This window comes from Pezoporus flaviventris, unplaced genomic scaffold, assembly GCF_033815535.1.
Source record: "Pezoporus flaviventris isolate CSIRO_AGI_PZ_B2104156 unplaced genomic scaffold, CSIRO_AGI_Pfla_v1 ptg000031l, whole genome shotgun sequence".
Taxonomy (NCBI): Eukaryota; Metazoa; Chordata; class Aves; order Psittaciformes; family Psittacidae; genus Pezoporus; species Pezoporus flaviventris.
In genome coordinates this window covers 19,156,540-19,170,301 of record NW_026892579.1, presented here as the reverse complement: position 1 = coordinate 19,170,301, position 13,762 = coordinate 19,156,540, and positions in this window count along the sequence as shown.

Here is a 13,762-nt window from a genome sequence, read left to right as displayed (position 1 = left end):
TTCCATTTTACTTCACTAGGATAAGACAGCACCGCTGCCAGCTAATAACATACCATATCAAATATACTTTTTTAATATGAAACCCTTTTAACATAGCTTGGTCTTAACACCTGGTGCATAGAAACAGCAAACCCGAGAACAGCAAGATCTTAAGAACATGTGGACAAAATCTGCTCATGTGCTGGCATTTCAATTATGTTTGCCCTGACCCTTTCCCATGTTCTGTAAAACAGACCAACGGTATGGGGGGTGGGAGGGGGGAACCCACCTCAGTAGCACCACCTCAGCTGAAACAGATGAGTGCCATGCTCAGGATATTATTACCAAATAAAACCAAAACAAAACAAAAATATACTGGAAATGAATAAGGAAGCTGGAGCTGATACTTAAAATAATAGTGTAAAGACCTGTCACATAGTTCCTCTTAATAGCTTCAAGGACACCTTCCTTTGGCTTTTACACAAGGTCACAAGTGGTGCTACCTGCTTTTATGGAGTCAGACTGCTTCTCTTCCCATCCTCCATGCAAAAGGCTAACGGGGTGAAATGGATTACAGGGATTACAGATGCTTGTGACCAAACACACTGCTGAATCGGGGGAAGCAGCCTCGGAGGTGATGAATTCCATTCCCTAAATTCAAACCTGAAAACAACCCCAGTGGAATTATTCCACACAGAGCCTGAATGAAAGAGCCAAGGCCCAGTGTAGCCAGGGCCCTACAGAGAGCCAGGGCACCTCCCCAGGCATGGACACTATGCGAGGAACCCTGCTAGTAACATGCCGACGAGGGGTTGGCACCACTTTTCTAAAGGGGAAATTGGACTGCACATTTAATGATATCACACTGCAAATAATGAAGGTGTTTTTAATTAGTGTTCGAATACTTTAATAGTCAAAGTTCAGTCTTATCATTGATAGCACTGATTTCTTCTGTTGGCAGCATTTCTTTTCAAAAACTAATTAAAACAAGATGCTAGCAAGTCCACCTGGGACATGCCTTTCACTCTCAGTCCTATCGTTCAACAGCTGAATAAGGTTATACAAATTGCGTCTAGGAATATGAAAATCAATAACCAACGGAACAGCACAGGAAAGGCTTATTTCCTCCTATGGTAACGCTTGAACTACACAAAATGAAGGGCTGAGCAGAGAATGGGTTCACTGCCCAGAGCTTCCAAACACTGAGAGGAGGAGAAGGTTAGCTGCATTCAGTGACCGAAGACACAGCTGTCCATAACACCTTGCTTACAGCAGTAGAGAAGAAGGAGTGAATGCCTGAGCAGTGCTGGGAGGTTGTTTGGGGTACCCATAGGCTCCTCAGGGATGATCTATTGCAGACTACTGTAATGACAATTTGCTCCCAGACAGTACTGCAATATCCTTGCTCTTTCTGCTCCTTACCCCATGTCAACAGGAGCAAGGTAACACCTCGTGGCAGGGTCCTCAGAGAAAGCAGTCACCTGTCCATACCATTCTGATGCACCTCACTTGGAGTGTGAATTCACAGCCTCTCCAGTATTAACATAAAACCCATAAGCCTGAGTTGAGGAAGGAAGCTGAAGTGGCAGGGACTATGACAGATGTTGCGAAATGTCGACTTATTCATAACAGAAAGTCAGGCAAATCTTTTGAAAGCCTTTTTTTCCCTCCCCCCTCCTTTTTTTTTTTTTTTTTAATGTGCAGACTTCAAAGCAATGAATTGTGGCATCTGTAACAGCTACCAAACCGTGCCAGTTGAAGTCAGTGGAGCACAGTCTACAGTGATAGAATGCAAGTCATGCAATTATTCGAGTTTGCAGTCCTGGTTTTTGAAACAACATATGGTCTGCAGCAAGGAAGCCAGGATGTTTTAAAAGAGCTCCTACAGGGTTTCAAACTTTGATTTTACAGAGGTGTGGGAAAAGAAGCAGGCTCCATTCAGCCTCTGATATTTAAATACATGTGTTGTCGTTTTGCTTATTGAAGAGAGCTGTGCTTTTGCATATGCAGAGTGTATTCTGGGTTTCCAAGGAGTACGCAGTAACATATAGGTATTTCACGCACTTCCTACTTTTTGTTGACATTTAGGGAATCAGGGTGCAGTACTGGACTCTCAGTGAATAGCAAGTCACTTGAACAGGTTTAAAAACAAGTCTAACATATCAGTGTGAGAAAATTCTCAGTAATTGTTCCAATGAAACCGTTCATGAGAGTATTCTGGGTCACTGACCATTTTACACTGAAACACTGTTGTCAATGCAAAGTGAGGATCTATGGGGTCCCATCAGATCCTATTGGCACAAATCCCTACAACAAAATGGCGTGAAACACTCTGGTTAAAACATCTGCCGATCAGGTCAAAATGGGTGACAAGTATTCATGCTATGTCCTTGCCTGATCCCTTTGCACCGCAGGCTGCCAGAGTTGACAGGCAAGCCTAGCCCAGTTGTGATACCATGAGCTCCAATTTCTGTGTATCAACGATTTATATGTGCACATATCCCTTCAATCTACTCATTCCCTCTCAACCATGAGGCTTCTTTAGTGCAAACTCCACCTTTTAAAAGATGTGGATCTCCAAATCAGGCTTTTGTATCAGTGTGTTTCCCCAGGACACTGTCTTTCTCAGGTTTGGTAGCTACATTTGCTTTAATGAAAAGAAATCTAGTAGCTGCTCTGTGCCGTTATCTTATGGCCAGCTACCTACATCCCTTCAAAAGCTCTTATCACTCCTGGATGTTGAAAAGCTAATCCTGGACATAAAGCAAGCCTTACAGAAAGCATAAAAAAATCAACACTAGGCACAACCACAACCATGGTATAGGATGTTTCTGTTTATTAGATGAATTATAACTCAGTTTCCAATGTCACTTTTTTATTATCTGCCTTTTAAATCTCTTTTCTTCAGTATATATTGCTCAAGGCTAAGCTCCCAGGAAGTGTGGGGCACCTTCCCCAGCTTTCAACACCAGAAAGTATCCCTGTCACATCTGGTTTGAACCTACACCTGACACAGATCAGAGCTCTGACTAGTAACTCCTGCAACAGGTCCAGATTATTTGGCTGAGCTGCAGCTGCAGCAAAGCCCCTTGACCTCAAATACAACGAAATATATTAAACCTACTCTGAAAAGTTGACTGGGTTAGCTTCAGAGTGTGAGATCGTAAGTATGTATTTTTCATGAAGAGGAAAGAAACATCAGTCAGCTCAGAAAACTGGATTTGTTCTCACCAGCAACCAGGTGCTGATACTTTATGGGACTACCCAAAGTCTTTACCCCAAGGTTGTGTAGGCTTTCACCAAGCCTCCCTACTTGCTACTCTCCAACTCCAGCCAGTCTCCCCCTACACACAGCATATTCCTCCTTGAACTTTCTCCTACACACTGCAGGAGTGAATAGATGACTCCAGGAGTCATCTTCTGTGGAGTTTCAGCAATCTCCTACTCCACACCCATAGTCTGAGTAATGCAGAAAAAGTCATACAGGTGGGGAGGAGCAAGCAGAGCAGTTTCCTTCTTAGAGGCTGAAAGGGCCCAACTACTCAGCTTTACGTATACCCTTATTCAGACATGCAGATGCTTTGTCAACTTTTCTTCTAGTCTCCCTGGCATTTTCTTACAAGGGAAGGTTGAGGGAATTAAATACATATGGCTCGGCTACAGGATTGCTGAGGAAGGCTATGACAATGCTTTCTAATATCTGAAGTATATAAAAATCCATGAAACAGTGGCATTACATAGACTCACAGAGAATGTGTAACTGTCAAGAATGGGATGGTAATTATTGAAGCACACAATGCAAGAGTGTTTCCTAACATGAAGACCTACAGCTTATACTTATATGACTTATGACTTAGAAAGTCATCAGCAACAAGGTCTCAGTCAACTAAAGCAGAGAATGTTACTACTGACACAGAAATGAGTTCAACGTGATTTTCCTTAGGGCCCCAGGAGCCTCTAGTGCACACAAACTTTGTACAGAGCTGCCATGTATTTGCAAAGTCACCCCCTATTCATACTGAATTGCTGCTTTTTGAATTGTGCTCCCATTCTAACAACTTCATGCCTTTTTCTGAATCATCGAAGATTTAACTCATACTCCTGCATCAGAAGCCCTCTTGCTTAACATAGTATATTTCGGTGTAGTTGATAAATCTCATCCTCTTCTAATTGCTACAGAGAAGGAATGGAAAAGTATGCACTCAGATGTAGTTTAAGTAAGTTCCAAACCATTTTGACAACTGTTTGGATTCTTGAATCTGGTCTTTAAGCTTCTCTATGACTGCTGTCGTGGTTCAAACCCAGCCAGACAGCTTGTTCACTCAATCCCAGTGAGTGGTGCCAGGCTGGAAGCAGTCGAGGCCCGTGTCCTGTCCCCCACCCCAAGGGCTCTCCCCTTCTCCTCTCCCGGAGGGATGGGGAGGAGAATCGAAAGAGTGCAACTCCCACGGGTTGAGACAAGAACAGTCCAGCAACCAATGTACAACACAAATCACCACCGCTACCACCACCACCAACAACGATAAGAGAAAATAACAAGGGAAGAGAATACGATACCACCCGCCGAAAAGACCCCATGTCCGTCAGGGTAACTCCCAGTTACCCCCTGCCCCGGGGTGTGCTGTGATATGGAATACTTCTTTGGCTAGCCTGGGTCAGGCACCCCCTCTCTGCTTCCTCCCGGCTTGCCCTCCTCCCTGGCAGAGCATGAGCCTCACAAAGTCCTTGGTCAGGGTAAATATTACTTAGCAACAACTGAAAACATCGGTGTTATCAGCACTGTTACCAGGCTGAAAGTCAAAACACAGCACTGCACCAGCTACCAAGAAGGAGAAAAATTGACTGCTACTGCTGAACCCAGGACACTGCTTATAAAATAGAAGCTAAAACTTTGCATATTGCAACCTGGAAAAAGTCAAGCAAAAGATTCATTTATATTTGATTTGTTTTTTTTGCAGCTGATAGTGATAAGCGGAGAACCTGGTTGACCAGCCATTATGTGCCTGGGAGAGATTTTGGTCTCTCAGGAGAATGATGCCACTCAGATGAGGTAGGTGAGTGCATACTTTTCCTCACTGCAAAAATTGCATGTATGCAATGTGCAGGGTAGAGATAGTTTTCACAACAGAATAAGCTCTTTGCTAGTGCATGTAGATAATCTGTGTGTAGCAGATCTTGTGTTTATACAAACTCTCAAGTAGCAAAAATCCCAGCAACTACAGCAACAAAAAACAACTAAAACACAGTCCTTCCAGATGCAAATGTTGTGTGCAGAAGCACACATGTAGTAGTGGAAATCAACCCCTCATGGCTCCTTTCAACTTCCTTTGAAGTCAGTAGCAAAATTCCCATTGAGTTCAATAAGAACGAGAGGCAGACCTTGATCTAGTAAAAAGTGCTTATGAGGTTTTATGAGCTCTTTATACAAAACATTATTCCAGTTCTATATAAAATACATTTTGACCCTATATCCACCCACAAAGTTTTGTGTCTGGTTGAGAATAATGTGACACTTCTACTTGGCTCAGCTGGTGACTGTTACTCAGAACCCTGGTTATGCAAATGCAGGAGGGATTCCAGGTCACCTGAGCAAGTTTTGGTTTTCAGAGAAGAGCCACTAAAGAGAGGGTGACAGCTCAAGTAACTTGCATCCAGCTATTTAGGAGCAGGTTAGGTCAAAGCCATTTCTGGCCACTGATCCCATCTCTCATGACAACAGACACATGACAAATGTCCCTGCTAATTCTGCTCAGTCTTGTGGTAGCCTTGGACACAGCTTGTCATAAGGGATTAATACCAAGACTGGAGAACCTGGCATGAGGAGATGGAATTGCATTAGAGCAGTTCTGTTTCTCTCCCTTCTGATCAAGTCCAGAGAGTGGTGATGGGCAGCTATTCCCTCTGCTTGAGGACCCTCAGCTACAAATTCCCTAAGGGATCATGCATGTTGCTTCAGCTGTTTTACATTTATGTGAAGTCTCTTGAAATTTGTGAGACAATTTGGGAAAATTATTATCTTGGTACTTTGTCTGTTTTCCAACTGACTCAGAAACCGTAGTCACTGGGCTTAACCAGTACTGACAGGAGTCATTTTTTAGGCAAAAACCAGCTGGCTGAAAGTCTACCCAGAAGATATGGAAAAGATGGTGATCAGCAAATATAAACACTAGTGGACCTGGCAGCAGCAGGAACCTCAAGATGGTGATTTACACCTCTGTTATTTCTCAGTTTTGTGTGATCCACATCACACTTTGGGCCAAGTAGGTGAAACTTTGGAAATTCCAGGTATCTCCATAAAATTGCTACTCACAACCTGGCTCTAGAGGAGGGAACCCTCTTCTGCACAAATGCCAGGGTTATGAATATGCAATAAGCAAACAAGTCAACTCAGTGGAGACTGCAGCCCTGCACTTCAGCCCTAGAAAAAACACTGCTCAGACTCTCATCCATGGTTCACATTCTAAGCACGAAAACATGAGCTTTATCTACCTGATGAGAATTTAAGTACACAGTGGACAGCAGGATAGAGACCAGCAAGTAATGTCTAGTATATGGTTGATTCAGCTTCAAGAAGATGGGTATTTCATGGTTTAAAGAAAAATAAATTTTCTTGGATCTTTGAAAAGTACCCCATTAAATTGTACCCAAATACTGAACAACCTATTACAGGAAACAGATATTATCAAGTTAGACATTGAAGCCCTTTGACTGAACAAAGACAAAAGTTTTGTGCAAAAGTATACATCAGTAGGCTGAATTCATTATATACTAGTAATTTTAGCTCAGGTTAAACCATATGAGCCCTTAACGGGTTCAAGGGCACAGTATTAGCCAACAAAGAAAGTTTCTAATCGAATTTGGCCTTGGGAAATTCTCTTATATATGCTTTCTGGGTGATGTTATTGTTTTGGGGGACCTTATCTATTATCTTGCTGGGAACAAGTATCCACTTTAATAAAGTGCCTAAAATACTGTAATAAACACACAGCTTATATCAATAGCATCATATTTCCCCACACAGTATTTGTGTGTGGTTTAATTAGATGGAAGGATTACAGAAGAAGTTTGTGTCATAATGACTCTTTAAAGCAAAACCATAGATCAAAGTTCATAGCTGCCAAATATACAACTTTCAAAACAAGCTCAAGTGCTGCTATTAATCATGGCTGCTGGGGGATTTGATGACAAAGATTAAACTGCTGTAAAGGATACTGCTGTGCATCAGATTCTTGCAACTGTCATCAAATAGTCTGCCAACTATTAACAGGTCAGAAGACTTGTCCAGCATTTACCATGGGTGGCTCTGTCACTGCAGTTGGTGAGGCCATTTATGCCACAGTGACAACCAGTGACACCCTCCCAGACAGACATTTGTGAGCTGTTATTTTTTACACTGTGGCTGAAGTCTTAAGGTCTGCCTGTAGAGCAAACAAGAGAGGGAAACTGCAGTACCTCTCACAGCACTGCATCTTCATGGGAACATTGCTTCTGTGAAGCATTTTCTCTCTTATTTTCCACATGTAGTACCTTTCATTTGCTTACTGCATGTTAAGAGTGCCCACCTGTGGAGCTGAGGTGTTGTAAATTCAACTCCTAGTTTATTTCTCAGCAACCACTCTGCAAAGATAAGCCCTCAGAGAGCACCTCAAGGACCAGCTTTCATCCCATTTCCAATTACGCCAACTCTCTCTCCTTCCGCACAGGATCATGTAATACCCCTGTGGGAAGCTATAGCATTAGCTTATACAGAAACATAATATGAAGAAAGTATGTAAAGCATGCTTTTCAGGGCAGGAGCCAACAACCTGTGACCCACCAGCCAGTGCTCTGTGGTGGGTCACCAATGGTCATTAGATGGCATGTAGAGAGTTGTTAACCTACAGACCTGCAATATGCTGCTGTCGCTGCTCATATGTAACAATGTGCTTGAGAAATGGCCTTCCTGAGGTTCAACTTTGCAGGGTCTGAAACTGGTATGAGTATTGCACCGAGCTGTCGGTGTAACAGATGTGAATGACAGTCTGATGCAACAAGCAACTGGAGATCCAAATCCAAAACCACAGATTTGACTACAGTCTTCAAAGTTTAGAGGAGTTACAGATCTGAATCCAAACTTCACAGCTGCGGCCAGCTATAAAACAAACTTATCTATGTAATGGGTTGAATCCAAACTACATTTGAATATCCTTCATCTCTGGGAAAGTTCGGGGACACACACATCTGGCTGGAAATTTTTAAGCATCATCTCATCTTTGCTAATAGTATACTTTTATTTAAAAAGAAAAAGAAAAAAAAGGAACAGAATGTTAAAGACTTAAGACGACAGACATTCAACCTTAGATTATTTTAAGTAGTTCAGCCTTTAACTTACCAAACAAAGGCCTTCATTCTACCCAGCACTTCCTAAGTTAAAGGTATCACAGATCACTTTGTTCCTTAATGTAACAATTCTGTCCTCTGCTGAATGCAAGGACATGACATCAGAGAGATCATTTTCAGATGCTGCAATGGTGTATTTTGTTGTCTAAAGGTTCCATGCTCATAGACCAACCTTCATTTGCCTCCTCTTGATTTAAATTTCATTTCCAAGGCTCCCCTCTTTCCACACACAAATAAAAACCCTATGGGCCTGAAACATTCAATACGACAGCCCCCAGGCATCTGGTCCTCTTCCACTCCCAAAATGTTCAGGAAATTAATATACACTTTTCAGTTATAGCAAAGTGAAGTCAATGCCTGCTTAAATTAATTGCTTTTTTATTCATTGTAAGAAGCTATTTGATTACCACCACGAGGATGACTGGATTACATGGGCTTGGCCCATAACTAGCTCTCCCTGAGAACTGGTCTCTTAACAGGGCTTTGGGGTCTGTTTAACACTAGTGAAGCTACACTTCTGTGTAGGATTAGTAGACCCACATAAATGGCACTTGCTCACACATGTTTGCGTGGCACTGACAATGCCCTGCCTGAGAGGCAGGTAATCTGTAGTGTACACTGTGTCAACAAGGCATTTATCACATCCAAACAGCAATCTACTTGTTGATATATCAAAGGGCTTTGCTGAACTCTCTGGAAACATTAGTGCCCATATTGCACATCAAAGAATACAAAGACTATCCGAGCACATTTCTCTGAATAGGGACCCATTTTTCTGGTTTTCTGGATTCTGCCATCTTAGTTTTAAATATGGCATCTGGTTTTCTTCTTACTGAGAACCATATACCGAGTATAGTAACCAGGAAAGGGTGGGGAGGTGTTTTCCTTTGGGTTAGTGAAAAATATTGCCTGAGGGATGGAAACACTGCTTTGAGTGTGATACAGACTCTATTTTTATTACTTTTCTCTGTAAAATACAATAAAAGCATTGTGGTAAATATATAGCCAATTATCTGCAGTGGAAGGGAATACACCATCCATTGGCAAGGCTTTCAGGGGGAGGGAGCACCAAGTTCCAGCCTTGTCTTATCTTTCAGTGTGAGACAGACTGTGGCTCAGAATCTGCAGGAGCACAGACTTAAAAAACAAAGTATGAAGCGTGAAATGCAAAAAGCCAGTTATCCACCTGAAAAACACCTAAAAGAGCCAGAGGAACATCCCTGGGTGACTACAGCTGCTGCCTGGGTAAAGCACTTCGCAACAGAAAGGGATGGCTTTGGGTCTGAAAACATGGTATCCATAAAGCTCAAGTCAGGGGCAACATTACCACTGGCCACAGTGAGATCCAGGTTTCCTCCAATATGCTTTGAATTTACTCTTGGCTCTGTATTATAGCATCCAAAGAAAAACTGGTGATGTGCAAATGAACATGAAGGCAAAGCATAGCTGAAGTGGCTATAGCCACATTCACTGCAATAGCCCAGCTTTTGGGTAGCACAAGTCTTTTCATATAATATTTTATATTTCTTGACTATCTTTTGATGTCAGTCCTCGTTTTAGCCTATCAACTCCTATCAGAAGTGCCCTAAGATACATTTGGAAAGAACTACACATTGTGGGCATCATCACAGTACCTGTGACATTTCCTAGATGTATGGTCGGATTACATGGTCCATTTCTGCCACCTCCATTTCTCCTGCCACTCCTTGCCACAGAATTGGAGCCCAAGCATATGTCTTGAAACTTGGGCATTACCTCCAATGTTTCGAAAGGCCACAAAGCAAAAATCTGAAAACAGATCTAGCTTCTGGAGGTTTAGTGTTGATTCTGATGGACTGAAAGATATGAGATATTAATTATTTAAGGGTCACAAACCTCTGAACATTAGACAACAGGCAAATCAATTTCAGGAGAGTTGTATTTTCTTGATAGCAGTACTGATCTTTTGACTTACTGATGATTCTTAAAAATGTTTACTTTACGGATTCCAAATTCTAAACTTGATATAAATACCATGGCTGACATGTAGTAGTGTTATTTACTTCTCTGTGGGTAATGAGTCTTTGCTGTAGAAGTATACTTCAGGGTAATAACTAACAGTGGAGTAAGCAATGATCTCTTCCCATGCAACCTGTCTAGTCCTTTTGCATGCACAGAGCCTAAAAGAGGGGAGCAACTGAAGAAGTGATATTTCAAGAAGGGACAGGCTTTCAACCAGCCTGCAGCAGGGTAAGTTTGGCAAGGAAAGACCTAGAAAATTCCTGTCTAAAGCTTCAATATTAGCCTTTTCAGATTAAGAGGATTCAGATCTAATATTAAAAATAGATAAAACTATCCCTATTTGAGGGCTGTATCTTTCTCCACATCCATGAGATTCAGACTCTCATTTGCTGGAACCGCTGTCAGGGCTCTGGGCATCAAATTCTCTGAAATAGTTTTATAGCAAATTCAACACTGCTTTGAAAAAGTAAGTGGTGACTTCATAGGTCTTATGTGGTTTTGGGTAACAAACATCTTTTCAAAGCATGGATAGGACACCACTGACAAAAAAAACATTTAAACCAAGGTGAATTCTCTAGAAATGTTCACTTTTTACAAGAGTGTGTCATCTTGGTAGATGAGTACTTTGAATTAACTGGGTAGCTGAGGAATTTGGTGGAACATAAGGCAGAACATGAATTTTCCTGTAGTTTTGCATATATTAACATATCAAATTTGTGTTAAATAAAAGGCAAAATATTGAATCTGAGGCTCACATTAATGAAGAGCTCAACTGACAAGTCAATATATTTTGTCAGCTGAAGTGCAGTCAGCCCTCAAAGACCATTAGCTCATCATGATAAATAGCAGTTATTGAGATAAAAACTTGGTACTTTGAAGTAAATTTAAACCTGTGTAGTAAATTTAAACATTAATGTCATGAAAGTTTGACAGTGTATTCAAAAGAGTGCAACAAAATACTAATTCTGTATGTGAAGTTGGTACATGAACTTCTACAAGTAGCTACCCTTCATCATTTTTAAACACATCTCTATACAAACTAATTAGATATATTATCTTTACAGGAAAAACATACCCACAGAATCTCTGAGCTACTTCTAACAATGATTTAAGTTCCTTCTGTTGAACTGCTCTTAGTACAGACTTGCTAGCATTGATGCCAACAATGTCCATGATTTTCAAGTTTTTCCTGTCGTCCTCTGTTGAAGCAGAAATGAGCTCTCTCAAGAGTCCGATTATGCTATTCCAAAAAAAAAAAAAAAAAAAAGGGCTCTTCTCTTATTAAAAACAGAAACTTTCCTTCTCTCTTGAGGTCTGATATTTATGATCAAGCATTTCATGCCTACTTCCCTTGCCCTAATTCTGGTCATTTGCAACAATGCTGGTGTTAAGTGACTATGAAAGCCTAGTCTCTAAAGCAATCAGATTTTCAGGCTCTGTGCCCTACATCACATGGAATCATTTAGTACAGTACAATAGGAAATAAGACTACTATGCATAACAGTATTTCAGGGGTTGGGGGGGGGGGGGGGAGGGGGGGAGGAAGAAGTGTTGCTCACTGTTACAGTGTACCCAGCTGATTAAAAGCTGTGAATTGCGCCTTTAGGAATCAGTGGATTTTTGCATTTAGAAGCAGCAGCACAGAGAGGGAATGACCAAAATAACAGCACAGAGAGAAAATATACAGGGTAGCTCAAGCGCCTGGTCACACGGAAGTACTAACTTCCCAGATCTGGTTGATATAGGGCAGCAACTGTCTTTGCAGCTGGGATAAGCTGGGCTATGAGCAATCAGCAAAGTTCCATTACTGGCTAATGAGCCTAGCAAGCTGCTCCATCTCCTCTTCCCGCATAAAAACCTCAGGGCTCTGCTATCAGCCTCAGCATCTCCTTGTACCCAACATCTGTCATGACCTTTGCATACAAATAATAAAGAGGTTCAACAACATAAGGTTAAACTGAACCATGTAAAAATTGTGGACTAGCGAGATCCCTGCAGCTTCTTGTATCTGAAGTTCAGAGCTTACCTTAGAGTCATTTCCTTTGATGTTGCTGAAGTTGTAGAGGAAAGAAAAAAGGCTCAAGTCCCTCAGTTTTCCAAATGCAGTAAAAAGTGTTTGGATACACACTTTAATATATTTTCTGTGGCATTTTTGTAAAATACAGATACTTATAGATATAATGCATATATAGCATTTACTATATTGATAAAAAGATAGTCTTTTCACAATGACACACCAGTTAAGTATTTACAATATGATTCAAATTTAAAGGAACAAGTTTTTCAAACAATATTGTGTGGTTATATGATAAGAATAATTTGAGGAAAAATAAGAGACCAGTTCTAAAGAATTCCCAGGTGATGAAGCACATACTGTTGCCAGGAGTACCTCCATGAACATCCACGCACAAACTTCTTTTTTCCTTTGCAGGAACATGCATGATTTAGCTCTTCCACGTTTCTACCTAGTCACATCCTCTAGGATGACATGGAAAATTATCCTTTTTCAAGTACAGACTAATTGTACTATGCTTCTCATTTGAAGATTTATCCAACTGCAACATTCAAAGTTTTGGCTAGAGCACACACATTTCTTGTTAATTTAAACCAACAGAGCTATGACAATTCACATAACTAAAATGTTGCTCATCTTCTACACATCTTAGAACCCTTCCACAGATCACAAGTGTGAGGTTTTTGAACAGCATTTTTAGCATCGCATGGTTTTGCTAGAAGGTCTGCCTCAAATGACACTGCAATGCCAAAACTAGCAACAGACCTCTTTGTTACTCTCATATATGTACACTATCTAGGCATTCGTCTGCAATGTACTGTCCACAGTACAGTAGCTGTAAAGATGATCTCCATCTTCAATGTACTGTCACCCTTTCCTGTGAGGCAGAGAAGTGCTATTATCACATTTTACAAAAGAAAAAAGTTAGATACTGAGAGGCTGAGTGAATTGCCCAAGGTCACTTTGAGACAGCAAAGAAGCAAACCCACATATCAATTGCATCCTCCTGTCTTTCTAGCTTTGAATAAGAACTTCCTACGTGTCTTCTTTAACATAAACAAAAATGTAACTTATAGAAATAAAGCCTTCTCCTGGCACAGGCTTCAAGTACGCTGTGGTTTCTCTATTGTTCCCAAATACTAAAAGAAGATAGCGAGAGGACTGTTTCTGCATTCATTATCTCCTTCCCACTGAAGAAATATTAGCTGCAATGAGTCTTTCTTGAAGTGGGAGTGGTTGAGACCACTGTTTGCCAGAAAAGACATAGGAACTCTTGAGAAACATAATCCACCTTCACCAAAAAGAAAAAAAGAAAAATCTAACAGAGAAAGACATAAAATATGAAAGGCCTTATTCTCCTTCAATGCTGACCTGGGAAGAATTTTCAAC